Here is a 25,796-nt window from a genome sequence, read left to right as displayed (position 1 = left end):
GAGTGGGCTGTGTGATGAGGAAAGGTTGGAAAGGCTGGCCTTGTTCTCACTGGAGTTGAGAAGAGTGAGGGGTTTTCCTGTCCCACTGTATTCTCCAACTCCCATCTGCTTCCCTCACGGGTCATAACCTCGTGCCCTTTACTACACGATGGATTGAACTGTACAGTCCTGAGGCCTATAACTTCCATCTGGAACAAAGTCTCCAGGTATCTCTGCCCCTCCCGAATGTATCATTTTTTTCAACTCAGCCTCCAAGTGGGAGTTCCTGTAGTTTTATACATTCACTACAGATGTATTTATGCTGAATCAGTTCAATTCAATAAATATATTGATCTCACTTACAATGAAAAATATCCAGTCCTTCGTTGGACCAGTAATTGTCTTCAATCTCTGTTTTGAAGTTTCAGTACTTTCCATTTATTAACCTTCCCTAATGGACATGTCCTGAAGCAGTCTATTTAGACAGTCCCTCATACTAAACAATTCCCAGCTGATCTGCTTACCAGACACCTATTCTCTTGTTTATCATTTTGTTTCATTCAAACCAAGTGCATGTGCAGGCTCCCAGCAGCTGAAGTGACAGCTCCAAATCAGTTTGGAAAAGCAAACGTAGACTCCTTCCCCGAGTTCACCGAACTCCCACACAGACCAAACTTCCCAGCATTACCCTCTGTGCTGGCTGCACTCAGTGCCAGCTGCAGTATTAAGGCTGCCCTGTATTAATACTGTTTCTGATTTATATCACTCCATTCTGTTGTGCTGTTGTTCAGGATCTGGGTTAAGCTCACTCATTTCTCAGTCGAGAGCTTCCTTCTTTCAGCCTGACAGAGACTTTACATTTGCAACCAGCAAATGGGACTTCAATGTTGGAATCTGTTTTCAGGATTGATGGGCTCGAGGGTTTGATTCAATGAGATGAGGTAAGAAATACCTGTGACTCTTGTTGCAATCCAATCTTTTCTGTCTAATCTCTTCAGGGGTCGGCATTTCGGGTGTAACCCTTCTTCAGGACTCAGGGTGGGTTTTAGGGGAGCTGTGTGGTGAGGTGGGGATAGGTTGAGAAAGGTAGAGAGTATGATCTGATTGGTTGATGGGAGAGATGAATCGCGAATGGTGTGAAATTGAGTAATTTTGGTGTGGGGAGGGGCAGCTGACAGGGATGCCCCCTGTTGCCGCGACTGTTTACCTTGGTGCTTGAACCACTGGCAGAGACTGTCTGAAAAGACCCTGAAATAACGGCACCAAAGGTGGGAGAAGGGGAAACAAAAATCACTCTCTATACGGACAATGTCCTACTGTTTTTAGCTAACCCCAAATAGTCCATACCCCGGCTAATACAAAACATTAAATTATTCAGCAGCTTTTTGTGATACAGAATAAATTTTCCAAAATCGGAAGTCCTGCCTGTGGGGGGATTGGTGGAGCTACTGAAGCTGGAGGATGGAATGGAGTTTCCTTTTAGATGGTCACAGAAAGGTTTTCTCTATCTGGGAATTTTTATTACCCCTCACTTCCGGCAACTGTATGGAGCTAACTTTGTGTCGCTGTTTAAGAGGGTGAAGCAGGACTTGCAGCGATGGGAGGGAATTCCCAGATCATGGTTCGGCCGTATAGCCTTGATTAAAATGAAGTTCCTTGGTTGTTATATCCTGTGAGGATGCTCCCTTTGTTATTACCCAACCAGGTGCTGCGGAGGTTTGCGGGATGGCTTGGATCATTTATTTGGCGCTGTAGGCGCAACTTAATTAAATTTACCAAGTTGCAACTTCCGCAGGATATGGGGGTGGGGGCGGGTGGACCTCCCAGATCTGAAGAGATATCGGCGTCCTGCTGCCATATGTAGGTGAATGGGTGCGTAATGACTCAAAGTTGATGTGGCTTGATGTAGATGCCTCGCAGGCGAGATGTCCCTTCAGAAGCTTACTGTTCATGGATAAGATGAGATCGGTGGTTGCGCATTGTGAAAGTCTGATTAGCATAAATACGGTAAAGCATGAAGGATAATGCGGCAGGGTGGGGGCAATTTGCTATTCACCCCGTTAGTGGGAGCCCTAGGATTTAGACTGGGATAAAAGGACTCCAGCTTCAGAGCATGGGAGCATAAAGGAATCCTCTGTCTGGGAGATTTATTTGAGGGAGAGGTCTTGATGTCTTTTAGCCAATTAGGTCAGAAATACGGAATCCCCTAGAGGGACCTTTTCCGATATTTCCAGGTTCGGGATTACATATAGAAGACTATGTTCTTGACCCAGCCTGACAAGTCGGATATAGAATGAAGAGTGCTCCGATGTGGGGGCGGTCTTTCATTTAGTACCACATATCATCTGCAGAGAGGGAATGCCTTGGGGGACATGGAGAGAGTCAAGGAGATTTAGAATCAGGAGTAAGGGAAGAAATCTCATCGGAAATGTGGGAAGACGTATGAGGAGATGTAAAGAAAATTTCAATCTGCGATAAGGCACAAGTGATGCAATTGAAGATCCTCCCCAGGGCCCAAATGGAGCCAGAGAGATTAGCAAAGTTTAAGAAAGTGTCTTCCCTGAAATGGCCCAAATGTAAAAACAGTATTGACATCCTGACACATTGTTTTTGGCCTGTTACAAGATCCACGGATCCTGGGGGGCCATAGTGAATGAGCTGGAGACAATCCTGGGAATGGAAGTTTGGGAGGATCTGGTGTCCCTCCTTTTGGGACGACTGAAACTTCCCTCTTTGGGTGAGCATGGGAGGAGGTTATTCAACATTCGTACACATTGTGAGAGGAAGGACATCCAAATGAAATGAATATCAGCAAAGCCTCCAGGTCTTGCAGGGTGGCACAGACTTGTGATGGAGCACGTCCCACAAGATTACCTGACAGTATGGGGCACCACGGAATGGAGCAATTTTATAAGACATGGCCTTTTCTAATTTACATCAACATGGATCTGTCGGCAGTACTGATTAGGGCCTTTATATAGGCACGAGGGCTGTATGTGGTGGTCCGGGGACCCCAGGGAGTTGGTGGGTGGGGGAGGGGGGGGGGTGGTCTCGTAAATACGGGTATATAATCACTGTTGCTCCTGTGGACAGGAGCCTTGTTGGAGGGTGCGGCAAATGGAGTCATGTAATATAGTACAATGTAGAGCAATTTAATTTTAGTGGATTGTAATTAAGATTAGATTACATACAGTGTGGAAACAGGCCCTTCAGCCCAACAAGTCCACACCAACCCGCCGAAGCTTAACCCACCCATTCCCGTACATTTACCCCTTTACCTAACAGTAGGGGCAATTTTAGCATGGCCAATTCACCTGACGTGCACATCTTTGGACTGTGGGAGGAAACCGGAGCACCCGGAGGAAACCCACGCAGACACGGGGAGAACGTGCAAACTCCACACAGTCAGTCGCCTGAGGCGGGAATTGAACCCGGGTCTCTGGCGCTGTGAGGCAGCAGTGCTAACCACTGTGCCACCATGCCGCCCACCACATTAAATTTAATGTTAGTTTATTTAATTTGAGTTTGTGCTGATTTGGTTTTAGTTAAGCAAATATGAGACAACTGTATCTTGAACAACAGCCGGCAGTTTATTGACATTACTGTATTATAATATAATATTTTTTCAATAAATATTTACTAAAAAAAGAGGAACATTAGGGAAAATTAACAGATAGAAGCAGCATGCAACAGAAATGATCAGGAGTGGTGAGAAAGGAGGGAGAAAGAGAGATTCCTGTCGTATGGAGAGAGAGAGAGAGAGTGAGAGCGAGAGTGAGAGAGAGCAAGAGAGAATGAGTTCTGAAGGAGAGAGAAAGAGAGAGAGAAAGTTCTGAAGAAGTTCTGAATCAGTGCAAGTGATCTCAAAAGCTGCTCAAAGTTTGCAACTTTTTCCTGAAAACGAATATCACAAATACAGTCCATTTACATGAATAAAAATCAATTGTCCTTTCTGAAATAATTTAGATTAGATTACGATTTAGATTACATTACAGTGTGGAAACAGGCCCTTCCGGCCCAACAAGTCCACACCGCCCCGCCGAAGCACAACCCACCCATACTCCTACATTTACACCTTACCTAACACTACGGGCAATTTAGCATGGCCAATTCACCTGACCTGCACATCTTTGGACTGTGGGAGGAAACCGGAGCACCCGGAGGAAACCCACGCAGACACGGGGAGAACGTGCAAACTCCACACAGTCAGTCACCTGAGGCAGGAATTGAACCTGGGTCTCTGGCGCTGTGAGGCAGCAGTGCTAACCACTGAGCCACCGTGCCGCCCATTTAAAACCAAAAAATAAAATCAAGACTTATCATAATGAAGTAAGTGCAAGTATTTAAAATCCTCAATACCTCTGCCTTCCACTTCAGTCATGCAGATATAGTCCTCCTCACTCAGAGGGAGTATTCAGTGTCTGATATCAGCCATTGTTTCAACTCTCAGAGCTAACATACACCAAACACATATCATTGCACCACTAGATATACTTTTTAAAAAGGTAAATGTAGGTGTAAATACAAATACAAAATTGAATGTGCAAACTTCTTTGAATTCAAGTCTATGCTACAGTTTGGATAAATAAATGGGTTTGGGTTGTATATAAATAGGTAGGGAGAAAGATTGGCACTTCTGGTATCCACATCCTGCCAGTCGGCTGACGCCAGTCAGGATCGATATCCCAAACCAGCTACTTATTGAGGAAATTCTATGCCAGATGTCAAAACTCAATCAGAGAGAGGAGTTCAGAGGCCGAGGTGGATTCTCTTCTGCTCGGGGCATGAGGTTTGGTTTCCTTCTGGAGTCCACAAGTTGGCCGATGGCATGGCCCGTGTTAGGATAACATGAGTTTTAACTGTTGCCCGTGAATCTGATTCAGTACATTTATTGTGTCTTTTATCAGAGCTTCAAAAATATCATCTGCCAACTGCATCTTCACACAAAGCTCATCCTGACCATAATTCACCCATTGGGCTTCCTCCTCATAAAGCTCTTGAACCTGCCAGAAAAAACAGAGGAGGTGTTATTGTTTTTATATCAAGATTTATTTGTTACAGCTCTTTCCTTTCGTACCAAGCAGTGTTTGCCCTAAAATCACTCAGACTTCAGGCCTCCCACTTTCCTTGTGTCCAGGATCACACAAGTGGCCATTCCCACACAGCAGTGGAGCTTGGACAGGAGTTCTGGAGGGCTCACTGTGAGATCAATGGAGAGTCACTAGTTATTCTTGTACAAAACAATACCAAGGCTGGGAAGGTTAAGGACTGGCTACATAAATTAGGTCTGACCTGAATATTTCCAGCATTTTTTACTTTTATTTGATAAACGAGGCCTGTGTTCTCTTGAGTATTGATGACTAGGGGATGGATCGATAGAAGTGACTGAGATGATTAAACGATTTGACAGCGAAGGAAGTGAGAAACTAATTCCTTTAGCGAGGCATGCCAGAAATAGGGCATGCAGGAAAATAAGACTTAGGTTGGTTAGGGGGTGATATGAAGAAGCCTTTTGTCACACAAACAATACTAAAATAATCGGGTTCCCTCTGGCCTTAAAAACTATTGTGACTGTTACAGCATTTCAATATGAGTGTTGAGAGATATTTGTAAGGTCAAGTAACAGTTAGGAGCAATTAGGAAATCAATATACAGAATTAAGATACAAATCAGCTATGATTAGGAGTACGAGAACAGACTGAAGGGTGCTGCTGGCTTAATCCTGTTCCTACCTGGTTTTGAATTTGATTCCAACGTCACAACTCCTCAAACCAGTGAGATCAATCACCAATGTTGCCAGTAACATAATAAACGAGTTTTACTCAGCACGCACAACCAGAAAGGAATACCCACCACAAGGAAAGAGCTGGTGAGTGTAACTGAATTACATGTTGTAGCTTTAGGCTGGCCCTCTGCCCTTGTGTAGCTGTGGCCTGACGGTATCACTACTTGAGCTGATGCAGAGCAGAGACTTTCAACCCTTGCCTAATGGACACGCACTATCAGCTGGAAGTGTTTGATCCAAAGAGGGAAAAAAAGCAATGATTTGATTTTTTTGGCATATCAAGCACCCAATTTTTTAAAACTTCAGTGTTGGGATGCATGCTGCCCCCCCCCATTTCTCCACGGAAAGATATTTTTCTTGAAGTGCTGCAGCCTACGTGTTGAAGGTACTCCCACAGCACTGCAAACTCAGGGATTCCAGGAGATTAAACATGTAAACATAAAAGGAAAGGTGATATCTGACCAAGTCAAGGTGGTGGTGTGGCCTGAAGATAACGGTGTTCTTACAGACCTGTTAAACTCATCAATCTGCTGACACATGTTGTGCTGTGACACACCAACACATGGGAACGACTGGAAAGGTCTGCAAAAACTGTCTTCTAATTTTTCTATACTTTTGATTTTGGACTCAGATGGGAATAAAGCAATTTTAAAACCCAAGGATTGTTCAGGGATTGCTGGCACTTCACAGTAGCAAGTTCCTTGACATGCACTAAGTGCTACTCACACAGTTCAAGCAGTATTAGATGGCTTTCAGACAAGCTGCAGCCAAGGGCTGTGTTCAACGGGAGCTTCAGTCAATAGTAAGTAGCTAACTAGTCACTAGGCCACAGACAAATATCCTTTGGACAAAAACGGAGATTGGCTCCCAGGTAACTGATCAGCTGGGGCTGTATACAAATGAATTGAGAAATCACCAGATCTCCACAAGTTAAGGATCTGTCTCTGCAGTAAAAAGCCTGAAGAAAACCAGCTTCTTTTCCCTTCAGCACTTGCTGTAATCTGTGGCTATTAATTAATAAATTACAGACTTGTACACGTGTGAACTAGTCACCCTGTGCCTTCTGAAAACCAATGGAAGCATCTGGAGAAGGAAGATAAAGGAACAGCATTCTGATCAGCACAAGGATTATCTCAGGAAAAGCCATCAATAGGTAACATTGGAAGTACGTTCCCAGTCTTTCCCTTTATGCAAAACACCCAGTGCACTTTGTCCCTGTCTTTCTGTCTGTGTATGTGTAATGAGGAATGCATGTGGGAGGGGTTGTTAGTTTTAGTTAGTAGTTATATGCCAGTGGTTGGTAATTATTTGCATTTTTTTGTTACAAAATGTAACTCTTGTTAAGCAAAGAACCCTGACTTGTACTTACTGTAAAACTGGGTCTAAAAGACAGGTAAGTGAGGAACCAAAAGAGAAAATGCTAGAAAATCTCAGAAGGTCTGGCAGCATCTGTAAGGAGAAAAAAGAGCTGACGTTTCAAGTCTAACTGACTCTTTTCTCTCATTACAGATGCTGTCAGACCCGCTGAGATTTTCCAGCATTTTCTCCTTTGGTTTCCGATTCCTGCATCTGCAGTAATTTGCTTTTATTAGGTAAGTAAGGAATTCAATGTACTTCTGAATTTCTTTGAAACTTTTGTGGCAACTAATGAAAAGCTGGTATTGAGTTTCAGCAAATTACTCCAGCGAGGGCCAAGTTTTCAATTCAGTCAGAAAGTTGAAGCATTTTCTGGACAAATGCAGGATAGCCAGACAGGTAAGCCAAAGACAGATAAAGCCTTTGTCATTTGAAATAATAGAAAATTCAGATGTACAATGAGGTGTTCATAATTGTGATGCAGTGGTACAATATAAAACTGAACAGTTCCTAAACTGAAGCACTTACCAAAATATGGTCCACCCGATCACGTTGTTTGTTGCCAAATTTCTTCAACTTCTGCCAAGCCGTCTTCTGATGTTGCTCTTCGTTCAACCCAAATAACTTTAAAACTTCATTAGAAATGAAGATCTGTGGGTAGAAGCACAGGAGAAATGGCAGCTGTTGCACACACCCTAAATACAGACCAAACCACCCCCAATCCATTAGCCTTCCCTAAAACTACTCAATGAAGACTTTGATGCTTCGACCTTCTAATTCTTCCCCTATTCTGAATTATGTAAAATTGGATGGAACTCAAAGCATGTTCAATGAAACAAAAATCTGCGAAATGCTTTAAAACTTAATTATAATTGAAATGAATAACAGTAGTGAGATCCAAAAGTACAGACAATACTACTTTAAGGTAACATGCAATGCTCCCAAATTGAGAGAAGGTTTGACATTTTCCCTTGCCTAAGACCTTGGCTGAGAAATGATTAATTATTCACTGATTGATTTACTGCATTTCATAGTTCAGCACTTTGCCTACAGCATCTTCGAAGAAACCTCTGCTTTGTCAAATTCCAAAAATGTTCTGCCTTTAATTGAATGTAGGCAGCTAACTGAAGATCAGCGCTGTGGGAAGTCTCACAATAAATATTGGGGCTGACATGGATTCATACAGCGCACCCAGCATTTCAAGAAGGTCAAATCATTCTCAATTTAACAGATGAGTGCTTCAAAGCTATATGACCTAACCACTGACCACTGCCTCACATGGCTCCAAGCAGGAAGATTTTGATAGGTTTCTCGGCTAACACTGTCAAAGGCAAGTAACATGCCCAGAAATGTTGGTGTGGGAAACATCTCAGACTGAAGATACATTAGAGTCGAGTTATAAAGACAAAACAAAGGAAATGAACAGTCCCAAATTTGCTCTGTGAATGAAAAGCTGATTTACACATGCCCATTCTCAGTCCCTGGCAAAGTGCAACACTTCACAAACTGTGCTCAAAGGGAAGTCAGGCTAGACAATGAGCAGCTTGATGTTGACTTTAGACCGTGGTAAAAAGTTCACATTGCAGTGTTTCAAGTCTGAGTTACTGGGAGGAGTGATCCAGTGTACACTTCAATGTCAGTGCCACAGTAAAATAGAAGTTGCATTGTTGTAATAGTAAAGAACTTGGTCTGCGTGCTGGACAATACTTTGTAACCAATGCTCAAGTCACCCACCTTAACCTCAAATTGTCAAAAACAACTTGCAAACATATATAACTTTTCACACTTGTACCATGTTGTTCCCAACCTTTGAAGTATAGCCACTAATTATAATATCGTCAAAAGCTGCAACAAATTTTCACACAGCAAGTTACCACAAATTAGAGAAATGGTTCAGTAAACATTTAGTCATACAGACTCATGTCGTAGATTGACCAGGACCATGAGGGAGAACTCCACTCCTCTTCAAAGTAGCACTAAAAATCTTTTTAAAAAAACTCTTGCCTAATCAGATAAGAACAAAGGCCACATAAACAAAAACAATTTAAGCCACGTTAAGTTGCATAAGATCTTAGAATACTTTGGTCAATTTTGGGAATCTCAACATCGTGCAAATTCTCAAGATGTTATCAGGAAAAGAGGTACAAACATGAGCACAGATTGAGAAGTTCAACCTTTAAGGCTTTCTTTATCTGAAAGTTATGGAATGACCCATGATTCTAAATTCTAGATTCCAGATCAAGATTCTAGAGAGTTTTAAGAAGGTGAATAATAATCAAATCTTGTATTATCAACCAATGGATACAGCAATAGAAAGACTGAAACGATAGAGAAGAATTTGAAAAAAAGTACTGAGTGGCTGGAAGGGACACCATATATTATGTAAATAGAAACAGAATCTGCAGATTCTCAGACTGGGCAAAGTTATGACAGATGGGGTTTAATGGATAACAGTATGATGATGATGAGGATGATAAATTAATAATGGGAGAGTACAAACAGTGGAGGAGAAAGGGACTTTGGATTTTTAGGAAAGGGGCAAAATGGTAAATTGAACTCAATACAGTCATCAGGTTCGAGATAATGTTTTTAACATGCTCTGTTATACATATCATCAATCAGAGCTGCTGTGGAGCACTCTTCGCCCATACCTTTCTTGCTTAACTAAGAAAAAATAATTTTGTTTTCAAATGCAAAATCTGGGTCTCACCTCACAATAAGCTCTTCTGCTGACACTCTCGTCATCCTTCCATTTATAATTCCCAAAGTCTGGGGGTATTTGCAAATCCCCCAGATCATGGCCAAGTTCCTGCCATTTGCACAGCTCCTCAGCCGCTGCATGAACCAATGTCTCAATCTCTACAGCATCTTCAGCAAAAGCAAAGTTAATTTCCCCTTGGATTTTTCTGGTCTGACGTAGTTTCTGTTGAAGATCCACCCAATGGATGTTAACAGGTCTCGTTACAATCAAATTCAACTTGGACACTAACTCTTGGCGACACTTCTCACAACCTGTTCAACAACTTTAATCAAACCTGCTGAACCACTGACAAAGCCTCACGCAATGGACACGCTGACCACTTGGGAGCCACAGTATCACCGAACACATCAATTCCTCAGACCTGCAGTATCACCGTACACACCGGCCGATCACACAGCAGAACTATGTGGGCAGTCAGTAACGGTGAGCATGGTTAGAACCATATTGAGGAAAAAGCCAAAATGAGAAGCTGGAGACTAAAAGCTTGCAAAAGATGTGCATTTGAAAGACAGGAGAGGAATGGGATTTGGAAATGAATTCTGCCATCGGGCTACTATACATGGTCATGATTTAGGTTAACTCTGGAAGCGAAATGAAGACCACAAGAGGTTGAAGGATGATGTTAGACTAAAAGTCACATAGAGAGACAGGGATTCATCATGAAGGGCTTTCTTAAATGTGCAAATTAGATTGGAGATGTTGAAAAATTGGGAGGCAAAGGTCAATTAAGGACAGTCTGATAATTTTCAGAATAAGCGCTCTTTCCAGACGTTTGGAAGTGCTCACATTCATGGAGTATAAGGACAGAAATCTGACCAGAAGAGGATGGAATGGTCAAGTCTCTGGGTGAGAGTTGTGGATGATGAGGCAGGAGGCATGTTACTTTACAGAGACAGGTTTGTGATTAGTAAATGCTGGGTTTACTCAACGCTGGAACATGCTGCTGAGATATAAAGGGTGTGGACCAGCTGAGGATAGCAAATGAGAGGCTGGAGTGGCAAAGGGACACAGCTGGAGAGTCAGAAACAGGCAAACCTGTTGGAGTTGACTTTTCTTTGTTGAATACTTCAGTGGTGTGCAATTTTTTCTGAAAAGCTGGTGACATTCTTTCTCCAATTTAGACAGGTGCAACATGACTGAAGTTACAGACCAATGAAATCAAACTTGCACAGGCATTCAGCTCTTACTGTTCAACTTCAGAGATTCCAAAGGAAACTGACAGAACGCGATGTTAACAGACAATCTACCACACCGATGCTGACTTAACTCTGGGCTGTCGGCCTCAATTACAGTGACAATACAGTAATAAGCCAAACGAGAGGGAAAACCTCCTGTGACAGAACTCATGTCATCATCCGACCATGCAAGGTGGTGGAACTTGCAAAGAAAACTAGATTCTTCCGTGTTAACAAAGTGGCCACATAGTCTTGTGTAAACAACGTCCAAGCTCTCACACTGATTACAACTTTTGCTGCTTCTCAACTCTGCAAGTGATATGCAACCACCAGCAGTGAAAGGAATTCAAATCTGAAACTTCAGCCTCCCTCGAGAGGGTGAGTGGGAAACTACACTGGGCTATTGTGTCAAGGTACCATTGAGAAAGATGATAATTCCAACATCTGAGCTATGCTGATTAAATGGATCACGGCAGATGGTTGGGAAACGTGATTTCCTTGAATGAATGAGACAGGCAAAATAAAAGGCCAGGTTTACACCTTGCTTCTTCTGCATTAATCCAGACTGATGACATTTACACATCAATACATCACCTCACATGTGCCATGACAATCAGCGATACCAAAGTGCACTTGAAAGTAGTCAGAACCACAGTAAATGCATTACTGTCTCGAAGAGAAAACAAACAAACAAGAAACAGAGGCTAACATTACCTTTCGATTCGGGAATCTTCTTCCTTGCCTCTCTCTTTCCCATGAGCTCCTTGTCCCAAGCTGCCAGAGCCTGATTTTCCAATTGCTGGATCGCAGCTTCCTCAGCATCGAGCCGCCGCTTCCACTCCAGCAGCTCCTCTGCATGCCGTCGCCGATGCATCAGCTTCTGCTCCCGTTTAGTGAGGAACCTGATGGACATGCAAGCAGGACGGGGGGGAGAGAGAAAGGAAGTGTCAGCTAGCTGCCGATATTCATTTCTAAAATCGGACATTAACCTGCAGCTCAAAATGTATAATTCTTACTTTTTAAATTCAACACTGTTTGGGTTATAGTTTCACAACACAAACAAAATTCAGGGCAAGGTCTCCTTGTACACCTCACACATCGTAGAACATTGCAGCACTACTGCATGTAAATAGGCTCAGAGCAGTTAATCAACACATTCAAAAGGTTTCCTCCAAGTTTGCTGATGCAATATTAGTCAAAACAGTCAACTTCAATCTGCAATGCTGATCTTCAAAAAAACTTCAGTCTGACACAGATTTCCCCACCCCACTGCAATTGGTAACCTGGCCCGGCCCAGGGATTGGTACTGGGACATTAGTGAACTGTGATCTCAAAGGAAGCGAGCAAACAAAATTCTGATAGCCTGGTCCTCAAAGTTTAGTAAGAGGTTTGAGACAAGTCAGATGCTATGCCTTCTTGCATTTAGCTCAATTGCATTTCCTATTTACAGTACATGTTTTGCAAAGTGTAAAGAATTATGTGTCTTTTTGCCACAGTGGGGGATTTTTATCCTAGTTTATCACAGTTGCTGCCTCTCACTCCCCAAGTCAAATTATTAGCATCTGTAACAAAACAAAGAACCGCAGATGCTGAACATCTGAACCAAAGAAACAAAGTGCTGGAGAAACTGAGCAGGTCTGATAGCATCTGTGAAGAGAAAGAAAGGTTATGTTTTAAGTTCACTAACTCTCTGTCTGCGAACAACAGGTCACTGGACTTGAAACATATAACGTCTTTTTCTCTTCAGTGATGCTGCTGGACCTGAGTTTCACCAGCACTGCATTTTCTATAAAACTTTATTTATAAAACAGAACGGAAAAATAATAATCCGCAAAAGTGAGTCAAAAGCGTTAACGTGAACACAGTTTCCACACTTGAGTTACACAAGGACACCTCAGTTTAAAAACAAGATTTAACTCACAGTAGCATTCCATCTCAAAATGAGCCAAGTTACACCAGTAATAAAGCTCACCCACCCAATTAGGCACTTCAGCACAACATCCTGCAGTGTTGGACACAGCCACCTTTATCAAAGAATGATCACATGTCACAAAATTGTCGGCCGAGAGCATGTCTCTTTAAAGGAGCTGAAAACAAACTCTCAATTTTTGCGAGATTTTTTAATCATACCTAATTGAACACTTAAATCGCAGAGAAAAATCTTTGTTTTTTAAAAATGTTTGTGGGACACATCCCACATCTTGTTTAAGGTTCGGTTTGGTCTGATCCATAGAGACAAAGGTCAAGCAAGCATCACACTTTCCCTTCACTTCTACAAAGGGCGAGCATCCCATTTCTTCAGGATTTAAAGAATTTTGGAAATTGTTTGTAAAATCAATGATCACATGAAAGAACTGGACAATAAATGTATGCAATAAGAGTGAAGCCTGCGACAGCAGATTTTTCTTTGGAGGGCAGTGTGCCCGCTTTCCAAATTCTGGGAGCAGATACATTTATAAGCTATATTGGCGTACAGTCAAGTTCCTTACTGAACAGTGACAGGATTGGACAGAGTCGGCATAGATTTAAAAGAGGGGAATCATATTTGGCAAATCTACAGAAATTCTGAGGATCTAATGAATAGAATTGATAAGGGGCAACCAGTGGGTGTTACTTTGACTTCAGAATGCTTTTGATCAGGTCCCACGTAAAAAAATTAGCATATAATGTGAGAGATCGGGGGGGGGGGAGTGTATTTGCATGGACAGAGAGCCAGTTGGCAGACAGGAAACAAAGAGCTGGAATAAACAGGCCATTTTCTGAGTGGCAGCCAGTGACCAGTGATGTACGACAGGGATCAGTGGTTCAAACCCAGTTATTCACAATATATACTAATGATTTAGATGAGGGAACTATTACTATTTCTAAGTTTGTGGGCGACACAAAGCTGGGTGGAAGGGGAAACTGTGAGGAGGATGCAGAGATGCTTCAAAGTGTGATTTACATAAGTTGAGTGATTGAGAAAATGAATGGCAGATGAAAGATAATTTTGATAAATGTGAGATTTTTGGTTGCAAAAACAGACAGCGAGATTATCTGAATAGATTAGGAAAGGGAGAGTTAAAACAAAGGGTGTCTTTGTACACCAGTCACTGAGAGTAAGCATGCAGGTGCAGCAGGTGGTGAAGGCAAATGGTATGTTGGCCTTCATGGTGGGGTAGGCCAGAACCAGTGGTCATAGTCTAAAGGATATAGGTTAGGCTATTCAGAACTGAGATAAGGATAAATTTCTTCATACAGACAGTGTTGAACCAACAAAATTCTCTGCCACAAAATGTATTTCAGGACAACACATTGAATATCTTCAAGGGTTAGATATAGTTCTTAGGGCTAAAGAGATCAAATGGTATGGGGAGAAATTGGGACTAGGGTATGGAGTTGGATGATCAGTCATGGTCATACTGAATGACAGAGCAGGCTCAAGGGGCTTATTATTATCTTGCTTTTCATGTTACTAACAGCAAAAATATACAAATACTTCTAAAACATGTTAATTGCTTCTCTGGATCACAAAAGAAAAAGCTTATTCTTTTTTACAGCCTCTTTAAAGGTTTACACAAGCATAATTATTACAAAGATCCAGTGGTATTTAATTTACCCTGGGAGAAAGTGCTAGTTTCTATTAGCTTTCCAATATTACAACATTCACACAACAAACATAATTCACACTTCAAATTCTGCAATATCTTTCAACGATTTCACTAATCTGGGTGAATTTCATTCAGAAATGTACTACAGCCGACATGTAATCTAAACGTTCACATCACATTGTATAAGACAAAGAGATCTTCAATTAAACTGGATTATCATGAAATACTATTCCATTGCTGCAAAATGACAAAACCTTTTACTCTCTCATGATTATTTAATGAATAAATATTCAGTTAGATGCAGCGTTCTAACGAAAATACTATTTAGAACAGGAAAAGTTTATAGCATAGTCTCTGCAGATTGTGTACACAGCTGCACTGTACCAAGGGGTATATTTGTGTTATTTGCTTTCATTGAAGATAGTTTCAAGGAATAAGAGTGGTGCCAATGAAACCAGCATTTGTTGCTCATTCCCAATTGCCCTTCAGTGGTGTATGCTGCCCTCTTGAAGGTACACCCACAGTGATGTCAGGATGTGTTCCAGGTTTAGTGATATAATTCCAATTCAAAATGTTATGCAGCTTGGAAGGGATTTGGGAGGTGGTAGCATTGGTAAGGGAGCAGTAGCTACCATTGTCTTTAGATGGCACAGATCATGGGTTTGGAAGGTGCTGTGAAAACAGCCTTGGTAAGTTGCTGTAGTGCATCTCATATCTGGTACACACTGCTGCAAATGTGTGCCATTGAGGAGGAAATCAATGGGTGGAGTGTCAACCAAGTGGGCTGCTTTGCTCAGGACAATGTCAAGCATTTTCCTTGCTATTGGAGCAGTACTCATGCAAGCACATGGAGAGTATTCCATCACTCTCCCAAAAAGTGCCTCTCAGGCTTTGGTCAGTTAATCATCGCAGAACACCCAGCTGTTGAGCTGCTCTTGCAGCCAGAGTATTTATGTGGCTGATCCAGTTAAGATCCCAGGTAAGTTACCCTGCCATCAATGCCAAGCCCTTTTCTCTTGAAAACTGAACAGGAAGAAGATGGTATATTAATCCCATAACAGATCCTGTACGGTAGAAATACCAACAGTCAACTTGCAAAAACACTGATCCAAAGCAAAAAGAGGGAGATGTGATTATCATTTCTGTGGGAGTCCACGAAGGAGCTGCAGAAAAGTATTAAAGTAACAAACTTAATTTTGAATGCAGTTTAAAACAAAATAAAAAAGGGGAAATCAAGTAGCTCTGAAGCAAGATTAAATTCAAATTAGAAATCAATACAGAATTCCTGCCACTGCTAAACTCATCCAAAATGCTCCTGAGTTTGTCCAGTTGCTACTAAATGCAGCCCTGAGCACTGAATATTATTTCTTATTGGTACTTTCAATTTTAAAAAAAGATTTGAGATCTGACAGCACTATTAAACTGACAGGCATTTTAACAAAAGTAGCTGCATGTAGTTGGAGATACTCATGTCGACTGTGATGGTTACATGCCAATCAAGTTTTCACATCCATAAGACAACCTCATATGTTCACCAAAGACATATTTGCAGTCTTAAAGAGGCACTGCCATCTGAAAATTCAAGCTTACATTTCAAAATTCAGATTTCTTAAAGCTACATTTATCAATATTAGTGGGCTGCTAACTCTGCCAGACTATTTGCGAAAGTCCAATTCAACGTTAAACAGGGTATTGTATCCTGTTAGCATGAGCAGCTCAAGATTGTTTGTGTGTAACTTCAACTTCTTGCTTTCACAGTAATACCCCTTTAAAAGCAGGTTCCAGATTAATTATAAAGTCTGCAGTATATTGCCAACTAGCTGCTTTCTGCATCTATGTGAAGCCACAACTAAGCCAAAGGGATGCACATTTCACTACACAATTCCTTTCCCTTGACCCTCCACCGACCCCCACATCATCCACATGCATGTGATGAAACAGAGCATGCTCGATCAGTGAGAAGCAGAAGTTGCACAGTACCTGACCAGCTGGTTGCTGATGTACAGCTGGAATTTGGGATGTACGTTGGGAAAACATACACTGAGAGAAGCCCAGTGATGAGACGTAAGGACAGAGAAGTAGTGGTGACAGGAGAGCAATGTTTACAACAAAAGGAGCAAAACAAGAAAAACAAGACAGCTGAGTATCATCCCAAAATTGCTTTATCTTTACATACTCAAGAAAACCTTACATTATTAAGGAGAAATTACAAATATTCCATCAAACCATTTGTAGCCAACCTCCCTACACCTCTACCTCAACACAACCCCTTCTGCTTGGATTCATTAACTTCAAATGGCAACAGAGCTCATCAAATCCAACCCCAGCTCCATTTCTCTTTCTGACTTAGATAGTGGGAGAATGTCAAGCACTGCCTTCCCAACAGCCCAACCACAGCTTACAAACCCTTGTATAATGTTGTAATTATTGCTGCCTGCACCACCAACTCTGGCAGTTCATTCCATACATGTGTGAAAAAGTTGCCCCTTAGGTAACTTTAAAATTTTTCCTTTCTTACCTATGCTCTCTAGTTTTCGACTCCACTATCCTGGGAAAAAGATCACGGATATTCACCCTATCCATGCCCCTCATGATTTTATAAACTTTTAAGGTTACCCTTCAGCCTCTCCCTATAGCTCAAACCTTCAACCCGAGCAACATCCTTGTAAATCTTTTCTGAATCCTTTCAAGTTTCACAACACACCAGCACTGAATGCATTATTCCAAAAGTGGCCTCCTGTACAATCATAACAGGACATGCCAACTCTTATACTCAATGCACTGACCAAGAAAGGCAAGCACACCAAACGGTTTCTTCACGACCCTGTCTGACTGAAACTCCGTCTTCAAGAAACTAGGAACCTGCACCCCAAGGTCTCCTTGATCAGCAACACTGCCCAGGGCCTTCCCATTCAGTCCTACCCTGATTTGCCTTACCAAAATGCAGTACCTCACATTTATTTAAATTAATTAGATCAGAAAAAAACATCAGTAGTCTAGCACATCATCCCTATCTAATTATTTATTAAATATGCTAAACCTGAATCAAACCTTGCTTAAACAACACTTGGATACTGTGTGCAGGCTGATCATCATACTATAAATAGAAAAAGGGGAAACTGAAGTGGGTACACAGACAAGATTGACAAGGTTGGTCACAGAAATGTGTGGGTTCACATGTAAGGAAAGGGTTAACAAGCTACATCTCTTTTCCCTGAAAGAAGGCCAAACAGGGACATAATAGAGGTCTTCAAAATGTTGAGAGGGTTCAGCAGACTGGATACAGACAGAATGTTTCCTTTCTCAGGGAAGAACATACCTTGAGGCCACAAAGTAGTCACCAAGAAATCCATCAGAGAGATATGGAAGTTCTGCAGAATTGGATTACAGCAATGAAGACTGCACAGGGAGTGGTTGAATCAAATATCATACGGGTGTTTAAGGGGAAGATAGACAAGATTAGAGGGAGAAAGGAATAGAGGGTCAGTGTAATAGATGAGCAAAGGTGACAGGAGTCTCAAGTGGAGCAGTAACACTGATGTGAACTGATTGGAACAAATCATAGAATCCCTCAGTGTGGAAACAGGCCATTTAGCCCATTGAGTCCATAATGACCCTTCGAACAGCATCCCACCCAGGCTCACTCCCCTTCGCTATCAGTGTAACTCTGCATTTCCCATGGCTAATTCACCTAGCCTGCATATCGCTAGGCACTATGGGCAATTTAGCATGGCCAATCCACCTAACATGTATATTTGTGGACCGCGGGAGGAAACCCATGCAGACACGGGGAGAATGTGCCAACTCCACTCAGTCACCTAAAATTAGAATCAAACCCGGGTTCCTGGCACTGTAAGGCAGCAGGTTCGCCATTGAGCCATGGTACTGCCCTAGTAAAACCTGTTTGCATCCTCTGTAGTGTACTCAATTGCCTTCATAGGATAAAAAAGCTTACACAATGATGTCAAGCTGATAATTCCACCAGGAAAAACAATTCCTGCAACATTTGCATGTACCTCCAGTTTCCCAACACACTCCACTGAAAGACAAAGCAAGCTTTGCACTAGTGAAAGTTTTCACATTGCAATCCCATTCTGAGACTGTTGCACCAGGGCAATGGGTGTAAATAAAGAAGATGAGGGTAAGAAAAAAGCTCCACCACTTGGAGAGCAGTAGCAGTGAGGCCATATTTATGTTTTGCTGCCCCGCTCGCAGGGTCAAACATGACAATACCTCAGGGGGGATAATTAGAAACACCATATGCAGCAAACACACTGTCTTTGAAAAACAGAGTTAAATGGACTTCATATATTTTTCTCTGCTCAGAGCCACTCTGTCTCTCTCTTTCTCACCCTCTCTATAACATCACCAGCTGACAAATGAGATGCTTAGGCTTGCCAGCCTTTCACAGCAATATGCCTTATAAGGAGCCATAAGAAATATTACTTTTCATCCATCTGACTGCGCATCTTCTTCAGTTTTTGCGTGATGCTGCTGGTCTCACTGCCTGAAGTTGAAACAGAGGAGGGACTCCACGTCTCCGTATCTGTTTGTAGGGGACTGGAAGCGGGGCTCATTTTGGGAACATTCTCCACTCCTGGTTGTTCTGCATCCCGCTGCTCCTGTCGAGTTGGAACCTGAGAGATACCAAGATGGACGCATGGAAAGTAAAAAGGAAACAGCTCCAGAATTCGTAGCAGTGAAACACAGATGAGATTCAAAGACAGGTTTCTGCAACTAAGCAACATCATTTCCTTTCAGGCAGGCAGAGCATTTCATTAGTTTTGAATTAATTGAGCTTTAATTAATTGAAAATTTCAAAAGTGAGACTGATTTTTTTCTTTCTTGGGAATGTTTATTCAGGGAAACAGATTAAGGGAGGGAGATGTAAATCAATCATAATAGAAGTAAGTGCAAACAGATGAGTGGTTCAACAACCTAGTCCCATTCCTTTGCACATGATCAAGTGCAAAAATGTTTTGACAGCTTTGTAGGATATGCTGATAACAGGTCGGAGCCAGATTGCAGGGAACGAAAGAACAGAAGCACAGATACATTGGGCTCAAAGCTCCATTTCTTGTGTTGTCACTTCTACAGAATGCAGAACAAAACACGATATCGATGAATACAAAGGATGGTATTCTCGGCAGCAGCAGGTATTCCTGCATATACAGCTTTAGGTTGCAGAGATTTGGCCTCGACACAAGGGAACATGTGAACATGTTATCAACTTAATAAAAGTACCGAGGCTTAAGTTGATGTTTCTCAGTGGCAGACAAACCATTCTTACATCTTTTCTGTAAAATATTAAAAGTTTTATTTATATTGTAATGATAATATAGACCAGAAACCTGGCTGATAGCAAGCTTGGATTGAAAGTGATCACCCATCATTCATGCTGCTGAGTAAGTAATTCCTTACTTTAATAGTAATCTTGCATTGAACAGTTCAGGAGTTTGCAAATGGTGGGATACTAACCAACTTGCTCTCCCCAGCGGATTTGAGTCTCTCCTGAATTTTGGTGGTGGTTTGGAGCATATGTTGAACCTCCTCCTGCTGTTTCAGAATCAGCTGCCTCGCCCTGTGAGCAGCTTTGTTGGCTTCTTGAAGATGCCTGATTTCAGCCTGTGATGAAATTGTATCCAATGTATTACCATGTTAGAGACCAACCAAACCCATCTTTACATCGTCAATAAATTTATTTTGACGACAGAGTACAGACAAAAATGAAGTCAGGGCACACAACTCCATAACCCATTAAGTTCTAAGTTGCACAGTTTCCAGGTGGCACTGTGCAACGTTTACAACTTATAATGCTTGTTCTTGATGAAAACTTTGTGGGTTTTTTCGACAAAATGTATTGTCAACACAAACTCAGACAGTCAAGTACTCCAGGTGGAAAATTATCATGAAGAGTTACTCACGTTCTTTTTCAACAGCTGATGCCTTACTTTGAGTGAGCATTTCTGATTTTATTTCAGGAGGTTGCTTCCAGGTCTGTGGTGAGTTAACCTGAGTTCTCAAACCTGAAAAGTGTCCTCAGTAGACAAGTACTTTGCAGAAGAGAAAGATGATGAACAGGCAGATTTCCGCTTTCGAGAATTGCGTATTAGCTCTTGCTGCTGGGCAAGTTGGAAAGTGTGCCTGGGTTGAGTGAATACAGAATCTGGCAAATCTGTAGTGGGTCCAACAGCAATAACATAACATTCCAATTCTGCGTGACACTGCTTGACACTGCGTGATTGGCAAAGCCTATGCCAACAAAAATCAGCAACTTGTTGAGACCATCACTATATTTTTCTCAGTTTTGGTTTGGAACTGTGAGCTGAAGTTGAGAATTGCACTTTGAAAAGCAACTTGTTTTAAAACATAAAAAGGGGAGCTCAAAGATAGATGTCTGCTGGCCTGGGAAGACGATGCAGATTAATTACTGGTCTAAGAACACTCCAGATATTTCAGCACCAGGGTGCTGCTGTGCTCAGAGACAATTTGGATGTTAAGTTGAACAATCTAGGAAGGACTGCTAACAGCGAATGTTGAAAAGAGGCGGAAAACAAAATGAATTGGCTCTGACTGGGTTTTGGGCAGGAGACAGGTTTGGTTTGGACTTCTTCTGGACTGGCTGTTCTTGGTTGCTCTCTTTAGTTATTTTCCAGTGATTGATTTGTTGAAAGTTCTGAGAAACAATTCTCAGACTGTAAAAAAATAAGTTAAATCTCTGGAAATCTGCGGAAGTCAAGTTGTGGGCAAAGTTTTGGAAAGGGTTACAAGAGATAGGATTTATAATAATCTAGAAAGGAATAACTTGATTAGGGATAATCAACACTGTTTTCTGAAGGGAAGGTCATGCTTCACAAACCTTACTGAGTTCTTTGAGAAGGTGACCAAACAGGTGGATAAGGGTTGATGTGGTGTTTATGAATTTCAGTAAAGTGTTTGCTAAGGTTCCCCAAGGTGGGCTATTGCACAAAAGACAGAGGCATGTGACTGCGGGTGATTTAGCGGTTTGGATCAGAAATTGGCTAGCTGTCAGATGACAGACTTGGTGGTTGATGGGAAATGTTCATCCTGGAGTTCAGTTACCAGAGGTGTACTGCAAGGATCAGTTTTGGGACCACTGCTGCTTCTCATTTTTATAAATCTCCTAGATGAGGGCAGAGAAGGATGCGTTAGTAAATTTGTGGATGACATTAAAGTCGGTGGAGTGCAGAAGGATAGCACGAGGGGACGTAGCTGTAAATTGAGGGGTGATGGAGGACAGATGTCAGATGTAGATTCTTTACTCAGCGTGGTAGGGCTGTGGAACACACTGCCTGCAATAGTAGTGGACTCACCAACTTTAAGGGCATTTAAATGGTCATTGGATAAACATATGGATGATAATGGAATAGAGTAGGTTAGATGGGCTTTAGTTTGGTTTCACAGGTTGGCGTGACATCGAGGGCTAAAGGGCCTGTACTGCACTGTAATGTTCCATGTAAGTAGGGTAAATGTTCAAAGCAGATTGAGCTTACATTGTACATATTAATTTCGTTTCCTTGTAATTCATCTGCATTCTGTTAAAGTTGCATGTTTTTGTTTAAGTTCTAACCTTGTTGTCCAAGATCTGTTATTGCTAAAGTCAAGGTCAGAACAATTGAGCAATTTTGAGCGTTAGTTAATATCTCAATTTCACTGTGTTCCAACTCATGGTAGTGACGTAATTTGGCTTGGCTTGCAATCTCTGTCTCAAACTTCAAATGTACAATTCATGAAGAAAACAGGACAAAGTGAAAACCATAAAGATGGCTTTAGGACAAAGTCAGATGCAACAAAGAGACAGGACAATGTTTTAACCAGGATCATGGCAGCAGCTCACCAGCTTTTCCAACGCAATTAGGAATCCAAACTAAGTGATCTCCTAATCAGCAATACCATGCCTTGTAAGCAGTTTAAAAAAAAAGTACAAGGGCAAGGGGAAAGCAAGGGTGAAAAATAAAACATTTAAATGGCAATAAATGATGCATCCTTTCAATTAATGTCATAAGTTAAAGACAAATCAAGGGTACTTGACAACCAACGAGAGCTGGAATCTGTTCATTTGTATGTGTGAGAGCTCATCCATTGCAATAACAGCAGGCAGCTAATTTCTTTCACATGGAGGGATAAGTGGGGGGGGGGGGGGGAATCAACAAATTCAAAATACAACAAGCAGCATTAAAAGTATTGTAGCCTCATTGTACAATCATTCTTCTCAAGGTTTGATTATTAATTCTCCCCTTAATGTGCACTATTGAGGATAATCATAGCAAAGCATTGCCAGTAGGAGAACTGCATTGAGAAACACCATGGCATGGAAATCTGTCCCTAGGCCGAGCATATACATTATATTCAGCAGCATTTGTTGTTGGCATTTCAAGGAAAAACTATATCACCAAGAAAAAAAGATTTGCAACCATCGGAACCTTGGGGAAATATGCTCATTCATGAAGTATTAGTGGATAGCCCGACATTTTCCCTGGCATTCAGTGGGTCATACCTGTTCCTGCTGCAACCTGAGCAGAAGCCCACGTTGTCTCCTACGGATGGATGGCATCTTATCATCTTCTCCCTTGTCTCGAAGGCGTCTGGTTCGAGAACATGGCAAAGTCACATGAACATAGAACATAGAACATTACAGCACACTATAGGCTCTTTGGCCCTCAATGTTGTGCCGGCCTGTAGAACCAATCTGAAGCCTATCTATCCTACATGATTCCATTATCATGCATATGTTTATCCAATGACCATTTAATTGCCTTTAAAGTTGATGAGTCCACTACTGTTGCAGGCAGTGCGTTCCACACCCCTACCACTCTGACTAAAGAAATTACCTCTAACATCTGTCCTATATCTATCACCCCCGCAATTTAAAGCTATGTCCCCTTGTGCTAGCCATCACCATCTGGGGAAAAAGGCTCTCTCTGTCCACTATATCTAACCCTCTGATTATCTTATATGTCTCAATTAAATCACCTCTCAACCTTCTTCTCTCTCATGAAAACTGCCGTAAGTCCCTCAGCCTTTCCTCATAAGACCTTCCCTCCATACCAGCTAACATCCTTGTAAATCTCTTCTGCACCCTTTCCAAAGCTTCCACATCCTTTCTATAATGCAGTGACCAGAACTGTACACAATACTCCAAGTGTGGCCGCACCAGAGTTTTGTACAGTTGCAATATGACCTTGTGGTTCTGAAACTCAATCCCCCTACCAATAAAAGCTAACACACCATATGCCTTCCTAACAACCCTATCAACCTGGGTGGCAACTTTCAGAGATCTATACATGGACACTGAGATCTCTCTGCTCATCTACACTACCAAGGATCTTACCATTAGCCCAGTACTCCTTATTCCTGTTGCTCCTTCTTAACTGAATCGCTTCACACTTTTCTGCATTAAACTTCATTTGCCACCTCTCAGCCCAGCTCTGCAGCTTATCTATATCCCTCTGTAACCTGCAACACCCTTCAGCACTATACACAACTCCACTGACCTTCGTTTCATCTACAAATCTACTCACCCGTCCTTCTATGCCCTTATCCGGGTCATTTACAAAACTGACAAACAGCAGTGCACCCAAAACAGATCCTTGCGGTACATTACTCGTTATTGAGCTCCAGGATGAACATTTCCCATCAGCTACCACACTCTGTCTTCTGTCAGCTAGCCAATTTCTGATCCAAACAGCTAAATCACCCTCAATCTCATGCCTCTGTATTTTGTGCAATAGCCTACAATGGGAAATTTATCAAATGCCTGACTGAAATCCATATACACCACATCAATTGCTTTACCCTCATCTATCTGTTTGGTCACTTTCTCAAAGGAACTCAATAAGGTGCATGAGACACGACCTACCCTTCACAAAACTGTGTTGACTATCCCTAATCAATTTATTCCTTTCTAGATGATTATAAATCCTATCTCTTTTAAACTTTTCCAACATTTTACCCACAACCGAATAAGGTTTACTCATCTATAATACTAGGGTTGTTTGTATTCCCCTTCTTGAAAAGGGGGACGACATTTGTTATCCTCCAGTCTTCTGGCACTATTCCTGTAGACAATGACAACATAAAGACCAAAGCTCAAGATTCTGCAATCTCCTCCCTGGCTTCCCAGAGAATCCTCGGATTAATCCCATCCAGCCCAGGCGATTTATCTGTTTTCACACTTTCCCGAATAGCTAACACCTCCTTGTTAAAATCAATCCCGTCTAGTCTAGTAGCCTGCATCGCAGTATTCTCCTTGACAACACTGTCTTTTTCCAGTGTGGATACTAAAAAATATATCCATTTCGTGCTTCCCCACCTCCTCGGACTCCATGCACAACTTCCCACAACTATCCTTGATTGGCCCTGATCTTTCTCGTCATTCTTCTCTTCCTGATATACTTATGGAAAGCTTTATGGTTTTCCTTGATCCTATCTGCCAGTGATTTCTCATGTCCCCTCCTGGCTCTTCTTCGCTCTCTCCTTAGGTCTTTCCTTGCTAACTTGTAACTCTCAAGTGCCATAACTGAACTTCACATCTCATTGTAACATAAGTCCTTTCTTCGTCTTGACAAGAGATTCAACTTCTTTAGTAAACCACGGCTCCCAACACATGGTATAATAATGCTCGAATTTACAGACAAACTTGGATAAATCTGCCCAAGTAGATCACACAGTTTCACCACTGGTGAATTAGCAACGAAACCAGAAAGAGAATGATCAGGGTTTAAGATTTTGTTAAACAGCAAATTCTTCTTAATATTTTATAACTTTAATGCCCTCCATGCTCGTCATACTCGATGTGGAGAAAATTTATCTCCACAAGATATTGTTTATGCTCACAAAATTAAAAAGGGTATTTTAAAAGTTACTCTGGAAATAAAAGGTTGGTGTCAGTAAAAGTGTCCACAAAGATGTTGAGCAGCCATAAAAACCCAACTAATTCATGGAGGGACTTTGAAGAAGGAAATCTTCTGCCCACAGCTAGTATGGCATATGTGACTACAGTGTTACGGCAGCATGGATGGCATGCACACCATACCTACCAAGCATTGACCATCTCTTGCAATCCTTTTGATATGAAGTGGTATTATCATCACTGCTTCCCTCACAATTCACATTAGAGTTACCCTCGA

General features: G+C 41.8%; 1 pseudogene; it reads right to left on the bottom strand.

The window, feature by feature from the left end:
- LOC122545411 (centrosome-associated protein 350-like) overlaps positions 1-25,796 on the bottom strand; it is a 1,525,564-nt pseudogene that overhangs the window by 1,462,053 nt on the left and 37,715 nt on the right.

The sequence above is a fragment of the Chiloscyllium plagiosum genome, unplaced genomic scaffold (assembly GCF_037043375.1).
Source record: "Chiloscyllium plagiosum isolate Xiang-an unplaced genomic scaffold, Cpla_swu_hap1 HiC_scaffold_9, whole genome shotgun sequence".
Classification (NCBI taxonomy): Eukaryota; Metazoa; Chordata; class Chondrichthyes; order Orectolobiformes; family Hemiscylliidae; genus Chiloscyllium; species Chiloscyllium plagiosum.
The sequence above is the reverse complement of the archived record's forward strand: the minus strand, read 5'-3'. Positions and strand labels throughout refer to the sequence as shown.